Source organism: Thalassophryne amazonica, chromosome 14 (genome assembly GCF_902500255.1).
Source record: "Thalassophryne amazonica chromosome 14, fThaAma1.1, whole genome shotgun sequence".
NCBI lineage: Eukaryota > Metazoa > Chordata > Actinopteri > Batrachoidiformes > Batrachoididae > Thalassophryne > Thalassophryne amazonica.
Genome location: NC_047116.1, coordinates 50,966,491 through 50,983,712, shown reverse-complemented (window position 1 = coordinate 50,983,712; position 17,222 = coordinate 50,966,491). Strand labels below are relative to the sequence as shown.

The following is a 17,222-nucleotide window of genomic DNA, read 5'->3' as shown; positions in this document are numbered from 1 at the left end:
CTGGAGTGTGTTGTGTGGGTTCTCTTCTGTTTGAAACCTGTGCTTAAGGGCCCCTTCACACATAGTGCAAATTTGATCAAATTACGGCGAAACAGTGCGAGACAGTTAGAATAACGCACGACGAAACATCGCGCCGACGGGCAGGTGTGCACGATCCCGGTGCAGCGGCTCATGCACGCGACGGTGTCTGTCAAGCAGGAACACAGTGCGAGCAGCTGCAGCAGCTCACACTTGCAAAGACAAGCTTTGTCTTTGCTTGCTAGCAGCCCATTGGTATTCACAAAGTAAGTGGAGGCTGGCAGGTAACTCACCATTAGTATCAACATTTACAGTGATTAAAGGGTCTAATTTCTCATTAGTGTTCAGCAAGTGACAGCCTAATTGGCAGTCTTCCTTTAACAGGACCCTGTAAACGGCTGCTAGTTTCAATTACATGCAAGTGGACATATCTTCAAAGTGCTGCCTAACTAAAGTGAAAACTGAGGAGTCCACATTTCTTCCTCAGCAGAACTCTTGAGTAGCCTCATTAGTGATGCGAGAATGAGGTGGTGCAAATGTGAATGTACGTGCATCACATCTATGCACGTTGAGAGTAGTGTGTGGTTAAAGTATGTATTTTATATTTTAATTGTTCACTTTGTCAGGAACCAATTTGTGGTTTATTTCTTGTGAGTTGTCTTCATTTTATTTTTTTCTTAAGAATCACACTATGGATTCTTAGGGTTAAATTTCTCCTCCCACTTTTTCCAGGTTAGGGTCCTTGGGAGTTGGACCTTATTCCAGTGGTGGGGTACACCTTGGACAGAATGCCAGCTGCATTCCTCTGTTTTGGTATGTCCACAAAAATGCAGGATGAATTGAAACTACTAAACATTCAAACCTTACGTATACTGCCATGTTACTGTGCTTTGATAAAGGTCCCAGTTATTTAAGTTATTGTCTCTGGAATGTCTTGAATTGCAGTTTTAATCCAGTTGTGTTTTTTTCATTTTTCTGCTTTTCCAGCATTGGCAGTTGCTCAGTTGGAAAGCTTTGTCGCCAAATGTAATGTTCTCTGCAAGAATAACAGTGATAAGAGATAATAAATTTAATAAACATCTGACTTCTGTTCTTTTATGTCTGAAAATACATAATGCACAGAAAAAAGAATGATACTAACACTTGAATTTTGAAAAGCACTTTTCTTAATTCAATTTTCTTGTAGCTGTGTTCTTAGTAGGGACCTGGCAACACAATTACATTTGACCAAGTGGCAACCTCCACTGCAAAAAAACAAAAAACAAAAACAAATTAAGCCAAGGCAGAAGTGCCAAAACCTGCAGTTCCTCAAATCACCACTTGAAACTGGCTCCAAAAGCAGGTCAGTTCTGATAGAACCCCATGTTAAAATGTTCAACTTTACAGCCAAAACAAAACATGTTTACAGTGTGGTACAATTGATGGTTTTGGTGTGTTTAACTTGTTTTCTTGTTCATGACTACTGTACAGAAGGTCAATTTTATAGGAGTTATTTTTGATCTGTATTAAGTCATAAATTTGTGTATAATAAGGGTGTGGCCAATTTGAGAGGCAGCTCCCATTCAGGTTGCACAGCATGGCGTAGTACAAGTGATCAGGCACTAGTAGTCCGTGGTGAGTGTTTTTTTTTTTGTATTTTACATTTGTATGTTGGCACCGTTAGCACTATTAAGCATATATTCATAATGATAGCCACCCCATAATCCCATGGATATTGAAGTTATATGCCTATCATCGTTTTTAATACACGCATTCTAGCTGCCGTTTATAGAAGCCACTCCACCAAAGCCATGCAGTCTGCAAAAAATATGCTTGATCAGTCACTGTATGTTAACCTTAGCTATCTTGGTAAATTTAAGATGAGTGAGCGTGGTTGCCATTGAATTGTTCTACCCAGATCAGCCCGTTCTTGTCAACACTCCACCCCATTCCTCATTTATGGGTGGTCAAGAGGTAGCCAGTTTTTTCTGGCATACCCACTGTTCTTAAGCTTCAAACCCACTCTTCACAAAACTTCAGAGTGGCATCACAGATTTGTCCATTACATATACAATCCATAGGTTTAACCCAACTTCCGGGTCTTCAGAGTGGTTTGCATACATGCACAATGCTGGGTACTATTCTGGCTTGGTGTGGCTTGGTTCCTGTTACCCAAGTTATTGTTGTGTTCCTGGAAGGTCTTGTAATAATAATAATAATAAATAACATTATAGAGTTTATTACAGCTTTTTACAAACTCAAAGGTGTGTTAGCAACTTTCATTCATTCATTTTCTGCTGATTATCCGGGCCTGCATCGCAGTGGCAGTAGACCAAGCAGCTCATCACACACATACCAACATACCCTCGGCCAAGTGTTCTAACTTCCTGGGGGATCTCAACGCGTTCCCAAGACATATGAAAAATAGCAAACAAATATTATCCATCTGAGAAAACAATTTTTTGCACAAATGGAATTTTCACAATTATGTTATATGACATTAACAATGTCTGTAGTAATTAAAATTCTACAATACTGTCTTGTTATTTTTTGTTTTTTTTTTACATTTTTGATGGTCAGATTGTTCAGTTATGCTGAAAGAACAGTCAGGTCCACGTGCTTTTCTCAAATAATCCCAAGTCATGCAGTTATGTGTTTCAGATGTGGACAGTCGTGCTATTTACTGTGTCTCCATCATTTCTACATCTGCAACTGATTTTCTTGTCTGTACATTGTGTAATGAGACTTACACACTTTTTATGGTGTGAAGGACAAAATTTCCTTCACGGTTAAGCCAGCAGATGTTCTTGAAAGGGTAGCCGCTCCAGATTTGGTATTTGAGGAGAGATACCAATAGCGTATTTTTGGATTTAAAGAGCTTTGAGTGGATTGAAGATAGCCTGATCCCTATAGCTGACGATGCGATAAAGTGTGATACATATTACTGATACCAACTCAGCTGATCCATGGCCTGTGTTGAGAACCAGGATTACCAGCAAAATAACTCGGATAACTGCAGTAAGTTAAATCCAAAAGCTCCCACTCATTCAAGTGCATGCCATTTACATAATTTTTCAAAATGTTATACCTTCATCTTGCTTTGTGAGACAAGACCCAGGTCACCACAAATGAAAATCATTTGATAATAATGAATTATTTAATCTTTCTTATCTTGTAAAATATTGGGTACAGCAAGGTCTTAATAGAATTATGCCACAGTGTTTCACTTTTCATAAGATATCCACTTCTTAAACTGACTGAAATGAGACAGAAAATGACTGTTTATAAGAGCTAGTTTGCAAAGTAACTGCCAAATTATAGTAAGAGGTAACAAGTAACTAGGAAAGCAATTGATGGCATGTTCATTTTATTATATAATGCTAAAAATGGCATTGCAGTGTTTAATTGAAATATCCTGAAAACATTTTTAAAAGTCTTTTATTTATTTATTTATTTATTTATTTATTTATTTATTACAGTTTTAATGTTTGTCAGGTCCCGCAGCCAATTTTCACTGGGTCATCAACATTTCCTATCACACATTACATGAAAATCTTTTTACCCGAGGTCATCAGATATGTATGGAAGCCCATTTCCGCCACCAAAAAAAAAAAAAAAATTCCAGATTACTAAGTCATAATTACGAGATAAAAAGTCGTAATTATGATATAAAAAGTCATAATTATGACATAAAAAAAGTCATAATTATGAGATAAAAAGTCATAATTATGAGATAAAAAAAAACTCATAATTACGACATAAAAAGTCATAATTGCGAGATAAAAAAGTCGTAATTATGAGATAAAAAGTCGTAATTACGAGATAAAAAGTCGTAATTATGAGTTTTCCAGTGCGCGTGAGCATCACTCCCTCACAGATGCAGAGGCTCAGCGAACCTGTTTGCTTGACTTGCTGTGGAGTTTCCCTCAAAAAGGTAAGTTTTGGAGGTTAATTATAGTCTTCTGCTAGTTAAACGTAGTTACACACTATTAGTTATGGTTTCAGTAACACAAACAAACTTCTTTGCATGGTTTGTGTTCTGTTTGATTGTGGTGTTTAGCCGACGTTCGTGCAGCGCGGCGTCCAGGATATCATCAGAACTACCGAGGTCAGGTGTCAGAACTGAGCTATTTACTGTGATGTTTATCCACTTTAAGTAGCGTTTATTGGCTTCCACCTTCAAAGAGCTACCTGCTGGGCGTCCTGCTAACGATGCACAACGAAGTGCCATAAATAAAATAGCGGCGTCACTATAGGCCGGTATTAGTTTGCTCAGTGACCTCCTAACCGTGGTACACAGACAGAAGAGGCGCAGTAACTGTTGAACACAAACTTTTATTTTCCCACAACAGAACAGAACAGAGCCGCCGGCTTGCTCTTCTTCTCGTTTCATTGGCGGTTTACAACCCAACTCGGTGCACTACCGCCACCAATTGTTGGGTGGGGAGCACTGCAAGCAGATGCAGACCCAAACCGAAGTAACACAAAACAAAACCACACAGATCTCCCACAATGCCACACACGAGATATCCCAAAATCCTGTCTTCTTAAAACAAAGGAACAGGCTGAGCCAGTAACACCAGCAACCGTGCCAAAGGCTCCATCTACATGGCTATTACATTTGTTATAAACCTAGTTATTATGCTACTGTAAGCAGTAAGAGCCATGGAAGGAGAGACCGTTTGAATATTAACTGAATTATCAGGAAAAACAGGGTCTGAAAATTGGAAGACCAACTGAATTATTTTAAATCTTAAAAACATAAGCGCCCTTTCCTCCAAAAATCAATAAGAGGTATCAAATTAATGATAATGGAGAAAAACAAAATTATAAGAATAACTGTTTAGCTTTTCTTTGCAACAGGTTATATTAAAGCTTAAACTTTGTTCAGCAGGGTTGAAAATTCCTGGCACTGTTAAAACATGGAAGAGCTCAGCGACTACTTAAGATCCAGGCACGTGTCTGAAGAAGACATACAGCGACTGCAACAGGAAAAGGTAGTCAGTATCAATAAAAGTGCCAGTTATGTAAATAAAATGTGATGCTATATAGCATATAGGTTTTATATATATATATATATATATATATATATATATATATATATATATATATATATATATATATATATATATATATATATATATATAATTCCATGCCCTTTCTTTAGGAACTAATGAAATGTTTTTGAATTTCAGATTGATTCCAGTGTCATAAATCTAATGACAGATGAACAGCTAAAGGAGTATCTACCATCATACGGTGATCGACTGGCTGTTTTGGATACTCAAGACGGCTTAGAGGAAAACTCTCAAGAAACCAAGGGAATCTTTCAACTCAAATAGAACCTCGAACCACCTACCAAAATGCCAAGAAATACCAAAGAAAAGTTGAGATAGGATGGATGCATTTTAGAGAAGAGGTATTTGTACAGGTACACACCAAAAAAGGTGGGGGGACCAGAAAGGAGAGTGTCCCAAAGGACAGTAAAAAAAAGAACTTGATTGAAAAGGCTGTGCAATTGTTTTTTCCTGGTGGAAAAAGTACTGAGGGGACCCTTGCAGATTTCGACATTGACTTAACTGACTTCCAGCAGCAGCCATTAGAGGACAGTATCACAGTTGGGGAGCTATATGATAAGACAAAGTTACCCATCTTACGTTTCTATTTAACAACCAAGAAAAAAACCTTTAACCGTGACACGGATCTGGAAGAAGAGCATGGTGACACAGCTGTGAAAGAAAGTGAAAACATACTTACTGGGCACAATATGTCACAGACTGCTGCAGGAACCTCTGCAACAACTGTTGTGGGCACAGATGCAGCTGATGTCATTTTTGTTGGAAGGAGTGACGTATTTGCAGCTGAAAGCAGCGAGTGTGTTCCTGTCCTCTGCACCACAGTTGACCTGACTAATGTAGGCAGTTTGCCAGGACATGAAGCATTGCTTCAGGTGGACAATTTAGAAGACAGTGGCATTATAACCTTTCACACAGAGAGCATGGTTGGGACGGAGTACTCCATTCTTGATGACACCCTGCCTCTACCTCAAGAACTGTCTTTGGAATCAACCTTGCCTCTTTCCATGGATCTGCTGCAGGGACAAACCTTTCAGAGAGCGAGTGTGAAGAAAATTGTTGCTCTTCATCGTGGTCAGATTCTCAGAGAACTTATACAATTTTTTTCTGAAGAAAAAAACCATGGAGGATAATGTTTACTTTCAAGTTATTCTGCCTGAGCTTGAAAATGCTGTGGATGATGGTGGTGTTTTGAGGGATGTGCTTTCAGAATTTTGGAATGACTTCTATGAGCAATGTACCATGGGAAATGGATTCAAAGTGCCTCAACTGTGGCATGATTTTGGTCAACATGAATGGGAGAGTGTAGGCAGAATCATCTCATTTGGCTGGCAAAAAGAGAAATATCTTCCTGTAAAGCTTTCACCTGTACTGTTGGAACAAGCAGTTTTAGGCTTTGTGGAGAGCGATCTTATGGACTTCTTTTTCAAGTACGTGTCAGAGTCTGACCGAGTGATCTTTGAAACTTGCCGTTCAGATTTTGAAAGTGTTGACCAGGAAGAATTGATGGAAATTCTAGATAATCATGAGTGCCGGAGACTCCCAACAGAAGAAAACATTGAGCAAATCTTAAGGGAGCTTGCTCACCAAAAACTGATTCAGGAACCAGCCTTTGTTATTGAACAGTGGCGCACCATACTCAAACCTCTCAGAGCTGAGCTCAAAAGGCTCCAAACTGTCTACGACGAGCTACAACCAACATTACAAAAAATCATGAGATCAATGATGTACCCCAGTACTCAAAATTACCAGGAAAAACAAATTGTCAAGTATGTCAGTACTTACCTCAGGGAATCAGACACTAGGCATCTCTCCCTTTTCCTCAGATTCTGCACTGGCTCTGATTTGTTCATAGGAAAGAGCATCACTGTCACCTTTACACAACTGCAGGGATTTCAGAGAAGACCTGTTGCTCACACATGTGGCTGCTACTTGGAGCTGCCAGTCAGTTATAGTGACTACCCAGATTTCAGAAATGAAATGAACAAAATTTTAGATAGCAGTGTGTGGGTAATGGACATTGTGTAAGTGTGACAATTTCTACCCAAAGGTTTGGGACTTCCATCAGAAGTTTGTCTTCCAGATTGATTTGAAAAAAAAGGAGGTAGACACAAGCTTATTACTGAAGTATCCATGTTGATCAGCACTTCTTTATTTTATTCGTTTGGGTGGTGGGGGGTGGGGGTAGGATGCACTGTTTACTCTGTAGACTACTTTAAATGGTAAAGCTGAATACAAATTTATACACCTCAACAAAGTTGGAAGTTTAAGATAAGTGTACTGTTTCGAGTGGTGGGCAAAAATGTATTACTTATTAGTCATGAAGATAGATCTGACCATATGTGTTCTGATACATAAGAATTTGTTAAAAGCCGTTGTAGGTAATATTGCCTTGATAAGAGAGCCATTTACACTGTTACTTTTTTGTCTTCTTTAATGAGGATAAACAGGCCTGCACTTTTTTTTTCTATTATTACCTCTGCCAACAAAGTTGGAGGAGGTTGTGTTTTTGCCCATGTTTGTTTGTTTGTGAACAGCCTGGAGCCCACAAATATTATGAATTTTTTACTGAAGATTTATATCCCGATAGGCAAGAAGTGATTACATTTTCCACATCATAGGTCAAAATCAGGAAAAATCCCTATCTTTAACACTGAATCAATGTTCAAAAATTCACAACTGTCAAAAAAGATCAAATTCCTTTCATATTTGAGAGCATTATGTAGGATGGTATCCTTTATCACCTGACAAAAGTTTGATCCAGCTCTGATCCAGATTGCAGATCTTGTGGACATTTAAATTTAACATTGAAAATCCTATTTAATGTATATTTTACATTGTATCTTAAACATGCCCCGACCACTCTTGTATTTTAAAGTGAGGTGCAGACTGGCACTATCATCTCACAAAGTTTGATCCAGTTGTGGTCCAGATTATGGATTTTGCAAACATATGATTTTAACATTGAAACATTTAACGTATATTTGACATTACATTTTAATCAAGCATGCCCCAATCACTCTCCTATTTGAAAGTGAGGTGCAGACTGGCACTTACTATCATATCACAAAGTTTGATCCGGTTCTGATCCAGATTATGGATTTAGCAGATATTTAATTTTAATATTGAAAAGCCCTTTTAAGCTATATTTTGTATTCTATTTTTGTTTTTGAAAAACCACCTCTAACAAGAATTTGACCTTGAAATTTTTTCCAAGATAAAAATTTGTGGAATTGGAAACTAGTGTTGTTGGAGGTTTATGCTCTACGAGCACTGTACTCTTGTTGAGATTATGTATTTCTTATTAAATACTGCAAGGTTAGTTTTGAAATATTTATTTTAAGAAAGTTTATTTTCTGCACATTTCAAGCATGTTTAATTGTGATGAAATTCCTGTCAAGTCACAAGATGGTCATCTTTTTGAATTGCAAGTTGGCACCAACCTTTTTGTTTTGGAACTTTTTCACTGCAGATGGTTGTTAAATAGATTTTCAAGTTTGCTAAGAACACAGTATGTAAGCAGTGCAAATCAAGCAAAAATAATAACTACTTAACTTTGTTTCAGAAATTGATAAATTGACAAATGACATTATGTTTCAAGTTGGAAAGTTTTTGTTGCAGTTTTGCTTTGCTTCAGAAAATAAAGCTGCCAAAAGACGCAGGGTTAAGGCGTATATTTTGTATTCTTTGAAGCTTTATATGTTAGAACTAGAAGCACTCAGAGTGCAAACCTCCGCCAAGGCCATGGGGTCACTGACGCCATAACATCTACAAGTACACGCCGTGGAATCATTCAACCTAAAAAGTCTAACAATGATGTTTGCTCAGTAGTAAAAAAAAGTTTCATCTGCTGTGACTGGATAACATGTATCCTTAGTGCTTGGCATCACAGTTTATTGCAACTTGCAGCTTTCCCAGAAGCTACTGTCATCTGAGCACTGATATTGATATTGCATGTGCTTATAGACATAAACAAATAAGAGACAAAATTCCATTTATTATTCAACTAAACTGCACATATATGAATTTTTTAACATTTATGAAAGACTTCTCTAAATAAATAACAGTAAATTCTGAAATAGAACTATTTTTTTAAGTGCTGCATGTGCTACATAATGAAGTGCTATATCTATATATCTATATCTATATATTCAGTGAAGTGCAGCGAAGCAGAATATATGTGACAGTAAGGTGCTGATGTCAGTCTCTGGGTTTTCTGGATCCTAGGCGTGATTCATCAACACCTGGGAGTGGGTTTTGCACCTTGTGTACTTTGTTCAGTGATGTGCACTGAACCAGAACTTAACCACTGCTGAGTATACTGCTGACTCATCACTTTGCTTTTGCTAAGTGAAGTAATCTGGATAGTGATATTCATTGCCACTAAAATATAATAATGCCAAATGATAGTCCTTCATCTAATAAATTCATTGTGCTCCCCAGCCCTGTATAGTTTGTCATGAGGGATTTCCTTTTTGCAGTGTGTTGTATTTGACATCGTTTACTAACAAGGCCATAGGGTCACTGACCCTAAAGAGACTCCCTCCTAGGCACAGTGATCTATTCAACAATTCAGTGTTACAACCAAAACTATGATACATACACTTTTCTTTCCTTTATATTTGACATCCTTGACCATGAAATCATACCACTAGAACATACATGTCAAACTGATTCCAGAAAGGGCCAAGAGGGTGCAGGTTTTCTTTGCAACCACCAACTCCACCAGGTGATTTCACTGGTGAACTCATCATCTGCTCAAAGTGATGTTGGTCAGTAATGCCACCTGATGGAGTTGGTGGTTGCAAAGAAAACCTGCACCCTCTTGGCCCTTTCTGGAATCAGTCTGACACCTATGCACTAGAACTTGGAATCACTTTTATGTCTCTATTAGTTCCAAATTTATTGTATAAAAATGATATTTCGGTAATGGCGGTTTTCTTCTGGCTCTAGCTCCATAACATTTGAAGCTACATCAAATCTGATGACACCTTACTGAATCAGTACAGAGATACAGCTTCATTTGTCACCTCACACTGACACATTTTCTATTTTCGCTATATTTTTGCATATTCTGGATCACCAGATCCGGAATCCGGATCCGATCATCACCAAACTTTGTTGTTTGATAGAACATTTAACTATGTTACACCCTAATTTTTTTCAAGCCTTTCTGCCTTGTTTTTTGTGGAGTTAGAAACTAGAATGTCAAAATTCCCCCTATCCCGCAATGGTGAAGAATCCTTTAAAAAAATCCCTGGATCCGGATCATGATCCGGACCACCACTAAAATCCTCTTGTCATTTCCAACCACTCCACAAAATTTCATCAAAATACGTTTAAAACTTTTTGAGTTATCCTGCAGACAGACAGACAAACAAACAAACAAACAAACAAACTCGACCGAAAACATAATCTCCTTGGCGGAGGTAATAAATTTTTGAGTGAACATGTCTGAATTTTTTTTTAATCAGTTGTTACAACCACCAATACCTGTGTGTACACTGGTGTGAATTTGAACAGTTGGCCTCATTATAAACATATCAAAATACATACAAATACCGATGCATTGTAACATGTTAAAACATTTTCTCCAACAATGTATATGCAAGTTTACATCACTCCTGTAATTAAGCAGGAAAGAAACAATTTCTGAACAAAAAATGACATGTCCAGGAATACTAGTGGTCCAGATCAAGGTTACTGATAATAAGCTGCCTGAGCTGGATGTATAGGATCACTGTTTCAAACACATCATTTGTAAGTTTCAGATTAAACTCTGACATTAGGTCAACACAGATGTGGAACACATCAACATCACATGGGAAGTTCTTGAATGCACACTCTTGAAGACAGACTTGAATCTTTTCCATTTCCACACAATGCAAACATTCCCTGCCTCCGTACAGGTGAGGGACTGCATGTACTATCGAGAGGCGTCCATGTGGTGAGCGTGAATTGTGGACTTGATGAACTCTGTGGTCATTCCAGGTTGATGCAACTTCAGTAATCTCTTTCTAGAGGGCAATGTACAGTAGTGTTCAGAATAATAGTAGTGTTATGTGACTAAAAAGATTAATCCAGGTTTTGAGTATATTTCTTATTGTTACATGGGAAACAAGGTACCAGCAGATTCAGTAGATTCTCACAAATCCAACAAGGCCAATCATTCATGATATGCACACTCTTAAGGCTATGAAATTGGGCTATTAGTAAAAAAAAGTAGAAAAGGGGGTGTTCACAATAATAGTAGCATCTGCTGTTGACGCTACAAACTCAAAACTATTATCTTCAAACATCATGCTTCGCTGTCTTCACTGTGAACTGTGGCTTGAATTCAGAGTTTGGGGGTCGTCTCACAAACTGTCTGCGGCCCTTGGACCGAAACAGAACAATTTTACTCTCATCAGTCCACAAAAAATTCCTCCATTTCTCTTTAGGCCAGTTGATGTGTTCTTTGGCAAATTGTAACCTCTTCTGCACATGTCTTTTATTTAACAGAGGGACTTTGCGCGGGATTCTTGCAAATAAATTAGCTTCACACAGGCGTCTTCTAACTGTCACAGCACTTACAGGTAACTCCAGACTGTCTTTGATCATCCTGGAGCTGATCAATGGGTGAGCCTTTGCCATTCTGGTTATTCTTCTATCCATTTTGATGGTTGTTTTCCGTTTTCTTCCACGCATCTCTGGTTTATTTGTACATTTTAAAGCATTGGAGATCATTGTAGATGAACAGCCTATAATTTTTTGCACTTACGTATAAGTTTTCCCCTCTCCAATCAACTTTTTAATCAAACTACGCTGTTCTTCTGAACAATGTCTTGAACGTCCCATTTTCCTCAGGCTTTCAAAGAGAAAAGCATGTTCAACAGGTGCTGGCTTCATCCTTAAATAGGGGACACCTGAGTCATATCTGTTTCCTCCACAAAACTGACAAACTCACTGACTGAATGCCACACTACTATTATTGTGAACACCCCCTTTTCTACTTTTTTTTTTTACTAATAGCCCAATTTCATAGCCTTAAGAGTGTGCATATCATGAATGCTTGGACTTGTTGGATTTGTGTGAATCTACTGAATCTACTGGTACCTTGTTTCCCATGTAACAATAAGAAATATACTCAAAACCTGGATTAATCTTTTTAGTCACATAGCACTACTATTATTCTGAACACTACTGTAGGAGTAGCTCAGCTAATATTGATACATGTCTTTTCAGTAACAGCCAAATGTGGTTCTTAAAAAAAAAAAAAAACAAAAAAAAAAACAATCACACTTGTCGTTTACCTGTATTGTTTAAAGAAAGCAAAACTGGATCAATGACTTGTCAAGAAAGCTGTCTGAAAAGTGTCCATCCTCTCTCAGCTTGTCAAACAGATCTATCCAAAACTGGATACACTCACGCCGCAAGGTGAGCCACCATCGTTCAATACGTTGGTTACCAGTGCTTGGACCAAAGGTTACATGTACTTCAGCCTGGTTTTCAGAAAAGTGTAAAAAACCGCTGCATTGCAGCAATATGGCCATTTTCTGTGCCTAAATCAAGTCTGATTCTGGCAGGGCATCCACCAGCACTGATCACAGCATCAATGAAGTAGCCAGAAATGATCTTAGGGTCATTGTTAGTTTTGTAAGCTTCAAGCCATATCATCTTTCTTGAAAACCCATCGATGCATCCACTGATTGCAATTCCATTGGCTTGAGTTTATCGTATCCATCAACCTGCCATACGTAGTTAGGTCTGCAGCTGTGATAGACATGCCTTCTTAGTCTGTTTCTTGACCTCAGGTCAACACTTTCACCATCCAGCAACCGCAGCAGCACTCGAACAGTCTCCCTGTCTGTCACAATCCCATGTAACTAGCATTTGTGGTACATCCACCTGTATCCATGACACTGACCTGATGTTTCCAGTTCCCACTCAATGAAAGTTGCTACATCTGCAACATCTGTTTTATTCTTCAGATCCCGCTTTTTTGGACACACGGCACACGCTCACCCTCCGATGAGTGTGTTTGTGTACAAAACCAGCTCTCCGTCTCTGGGGTCCGACCTTCGTGTCTCCGCGGGTATTACCCGGCAGGGCTGCACAAAGGCTATTCAAGCTGGTGGCGAGGAGATTCGTCTAGCCGCTCACTGCCTCCATCCGGACGTCCACCCCGCTGACGCTGATCTCGCACCCCGGTCGAATAGCCTTCTCTGGAACCAGGATACGAACCGGCCACGCCCGTTAACGGCAGCTCTCCTCTTCTGGATCAGGGCTCTTGGAATGTTGCTAGATTTTGAATTCAGTGACTCGTACAGCGAGTCCCCAGGATGTGTTATTTTCATTAAAAAACCAGACTAACCTTTTAGAGCCTTTTTTGATGTTGTACACCCAATAAACTTTAACTTTTACACCTTAAGAAGCATCAATAATCCAATGTCCGAGCCTTAACACTTTAACTGCATGCTTGGAAATTTATTGCAGGTTTTGCAAGTGCCGACAGCATAATCAAAATAGGTTATATGATGATAATTTCACAACGATAATTCAAGTATAATTAGAATAATGATTGGCAGAGATTTTTGTTTTTGATTCAATAATTCTGACTGATCTTACTTTGACTGGGACTGGATTGACTTCTTAACAGTTTTTCTAGGAGTGAGGAAAGGAGGTTATTGAGGTTGGGGTCCCCAGCTCGATGAACTTGATTTCCTCTTCATCAGCTATTAGTCGTTAGCTGACCACGATCCTTGTGTGATGTTGTAATCCTTCAGGAAGTTAATCCACATAAGAGTTTATTCCTTCTTCAATCAACCAAAAGTTGATCTAATCCATTCTGGTATGCTGTGATGTTCCTTGAGAGAGAAAACGTTGAACATTCCCCACTCAGACTTAAGGCCAGTGATTATTCTCCAATGTTCTGCTACTCCGTGACTGGACGGCCTGAGTGGGAGTTGAAAACTCTCTCAAATGATCTCTTATGGCTCCAATCCTCTCACTCCACAATTCCAATTGATGCTCACAAGATGGTCAAGTCTTGTGATTTCCTCGTAGCAGGGGAGAAGTGGCAACAGCACCTCTCCCTGGAAGAATAACCCTGTTTCCTGGTGTTTCACAGTTTATATATGTGCTGGACTCTTGTCTTCAGATCATCTTGGTTACCATGGGGACGCTGGTGACTCAAAACCTCCTCCCTTCTCCTTCCCTTACTGGAAGCCATTTGCGGTCCCTTGCCAGTAACTTATTTCTCAAGTTCCTCTTTTCTGTTAACACTTCAGCTTTTCTGAGAATTCATTCTTTTAAATCATTTCTTTAGAATCACATCAATCATATTCAATCATTTCATTACAACTCTCTTTTACATAAAAACAATTCATATGATCATATACAAACATTTTCATTCCTTATTATTCATTTCATATTTTACCAACATCTTAATCATTTGATCAGTTGTTTATCATCAGCTTTTCTTGCCCTGCTTGCAACATCATCTTCACTTCCTCTTTCTCTCTGACTCTGCACTCTTTATGAAAAACAACTTCTTCACTTCCTCTTTTCCTCTGACTCTGCACTCTTTATGAAAAACAACTCATATAATCATTCATTTCACTTATTTATAACATACTTTTTCTAATCAACTCAATTTTAACACATTAATCCTTCATTTGATCATACTTGTCATGTTAGAATTATTCTTAGACATATTCCATCGTCTTCACCACTGAGTTCATTCCGTGGGCCTCCCCATTTGTAATGGAAAAGTCCGGTATGACCTCACTTACTCCGGGAAAGTACCAAACACTGTCCAGTTTAATCCAACAGCATGTATATTAATCCCATGGCACGTACTATATTCCAAGATGAAAACAAGCTGAAAGCAAGCTTAAAGTCATCTTTCCTGACAGACTCTGCAAGCAAAGTCAGTATTTCATCATTTGTAAATTCACGTTTGAATTACTCCTCTATGAAATGACAGTCCATGGAAAACTCATTTATGACTTTTTCATCCTATAATTAATAAAGCTTACCATCAGGCAGAATAACTTGAAAGTAAAGAAAACTGCACAGCCTTTTCAATCAAGTTCTTTTTTTTACTGTCCTTTGGGACACTCTCCTTTCTGGTCCCCCCACCTTTTTTGGTGCGTACCTGTACAAATACCTCTTCTCTAAAATGCATCCATCCTATCTCAACGTTTCTTTGGTATTTCTTGGCATTTTGGTAGGTGGTTCGGGGTTCTATTTGAGTTGAAGGATTCCCTTAGTTTCTTGAGAGTTTTCCTCTAAGCCGCTCAAAGACCTTTAGCTTACGACTACTTGGTTCTTTTTCCTGCCGTCTTGAGTATCCAAAAACAGCCAGTCGATCACCGTATGATGGTAGATACTCCTTTAGCTGTTCATCTGTCATTAGATTTATGACACTGGAATCAATCTGAAATTCAAAAACATTTCATTAGTTCCTAAAGAAAGGGCATGGAATTATATATATATATATATATATATAAAACCTATATGCTATATAGCATCACATTTTATTTACATAACTGGCACCTTTTCCTGTTGCATTCGCTGTATGTCTTCTTCAGACACGTGCCTGGATCTTAAGTAGTCGCTGAGCTCTTCCATGTTTTAACAGTGCCAAGAATTTTCAACCCTGCTGAACAAAGTTTAAGCTTTAATATAACCTTTTGCAAAGAAAAGCTAAACAGTTATTCTTATAATTTTGTTTTTCTCCATTATCATTAATTTGATACCTCTTATTGATTTTTGGAGGAAAGGGCGCTTATGTTTTTAAGATTTAAAATAATTCAGTTGGTCTTCCAATTTTCAGAACCTGTTTTTCCTGATAATTCAGTTAATATTCAAACGGTCTCTCCTTCCATGGCTCTTACTGCTTACAGTAGCATAATAACTAGGTTTATAACAAATGTAATAGCCATGTAGATGGAGCCTTTGGCACGGTTGCTGGTGTTACTGGCTCAGCCTGTTCCTTTGTTTTAAGAAGACAGGATTTTGGGATATCTCGTGTGTGGCATTGTGGGAGATCTGTGTGATTTTGTTTTGTGTTAGTTCGGTTTGGGTCTGCATCTGCTTGCAGTGCTCCCCACCCAACAATTGGTGGCGGTAGTGCACCGAGTTGGGTTGTAAACCGCCAATGAAACGAGAAGAAGAGCAAGCCGGCGGCTCTGTTCTGTTCTGTTGTGGGAAAATAAAAGTTTGTGTTCAACAGTTACTGCGCCTCTTCTGTCTGTGTACCACGGTTAGGAGGTCACTGAGCAAACTAATACCGGCCTATAGTGACGCCGCTATTTTATTTACGGCACTTCGTTGTGCATTGTTAGCAGGACGCCCAGCAGGTAGCTCTTTGGAGGTGGAAGCCAATAAATGCTACTTAAAGTGGATAAACATCACAGTAAATAGCTCAGTTCTGACACCTGACCTCGGTAGTTCTGATGATATCCTGGACGCCGTGCTGCACGAACGTCGGCTAAACACCACAATCAAACAGAACACAAACCATGCAAAGAAGTTTGTTTGTGTTACTGAAACCATAACTAATAGTGTGTAACTACGTTTAACTAGCAGAAGACTATAATTAATCTCCAAAACTTACCTTTTTGAGGGAAACTCAACAGCAAGTCAAGCAAACAGGTTCGCTGAGCCTCTGCATCTGTGAGGGAGTGATGCTCACGCGCACTGGAAAACTCATAATTACGACTTTTTATCTCGTAATTATGAGTTTTTATCTCATAATTATGACTTTTTATCTCATAATTACGACTTTTTTATCTCATAATTATGACTTTTTAATCTCATAATTATGACTTTATCTCATAATTACAACTTTTTTATCTCGCAATTATGACTTTTTATCTCGTAATTACGACTTTTTTTAATCTCATAATTACGACTTTTTAGCTCGGAATTATGACTTAGTAATCTGGAATTTTTTTTTTTTTTTTGATGGCGGAAATGGGCTTCCATAGATATGGCCATCGGGTATTGCAAAGTGTTTTCTTCCGTCCATCTGTCTGTGCTCAACATAAGTCCAGTCCTATTTCTGCCAGACTGTTGAAATTCACAGCGAACATTCTTGGGACACAGACCTTGGGCAAGTTCAAAGATAGCAAACCTTGATGTATTTTAATAGGTATTTTAAGA

The 17,222-nt window shown here is 38.5% G+C and overlaps 2 long non-coding RNA genes across 2 annotated transcripts; one reads left to right on the top strand and one right to left on the bottom strand.

Moving 5' to 3' along the window:
• Nucleotides 1-3,761: 3,761 nt before the first annotated feature.
• LOC117525317 lies at nucleotides 3,762-16,796 on the bottom strand. Its single transcript, XR_004565011.1, has 3 exons — nucleotides 16,753-16,796; nucleotides 14,603-14,604; nucleotides 3,762-3,900 (listed from the first exon to the last, which is right to left on the bottom strand). It is a non-coding gene; the product is annotated as an uncharacterized LOC117525317 (long non-coding RNA).
• On the top strand, nucleotides 3,783-16,808 carry LOC117525318. The gene is made up of 3 exons (XR_004565012.1): nucleotides 3,783-3,853; nucleotides 7,141-7,142; nucleotides 16,706-16,808. It is a non-coding gene; the product is annotated as an uncharacterized LOC117525318 (long non-coding RNA).
• Nucleotides 16,809-17,222: the final 414 nt, after the last annotated feature.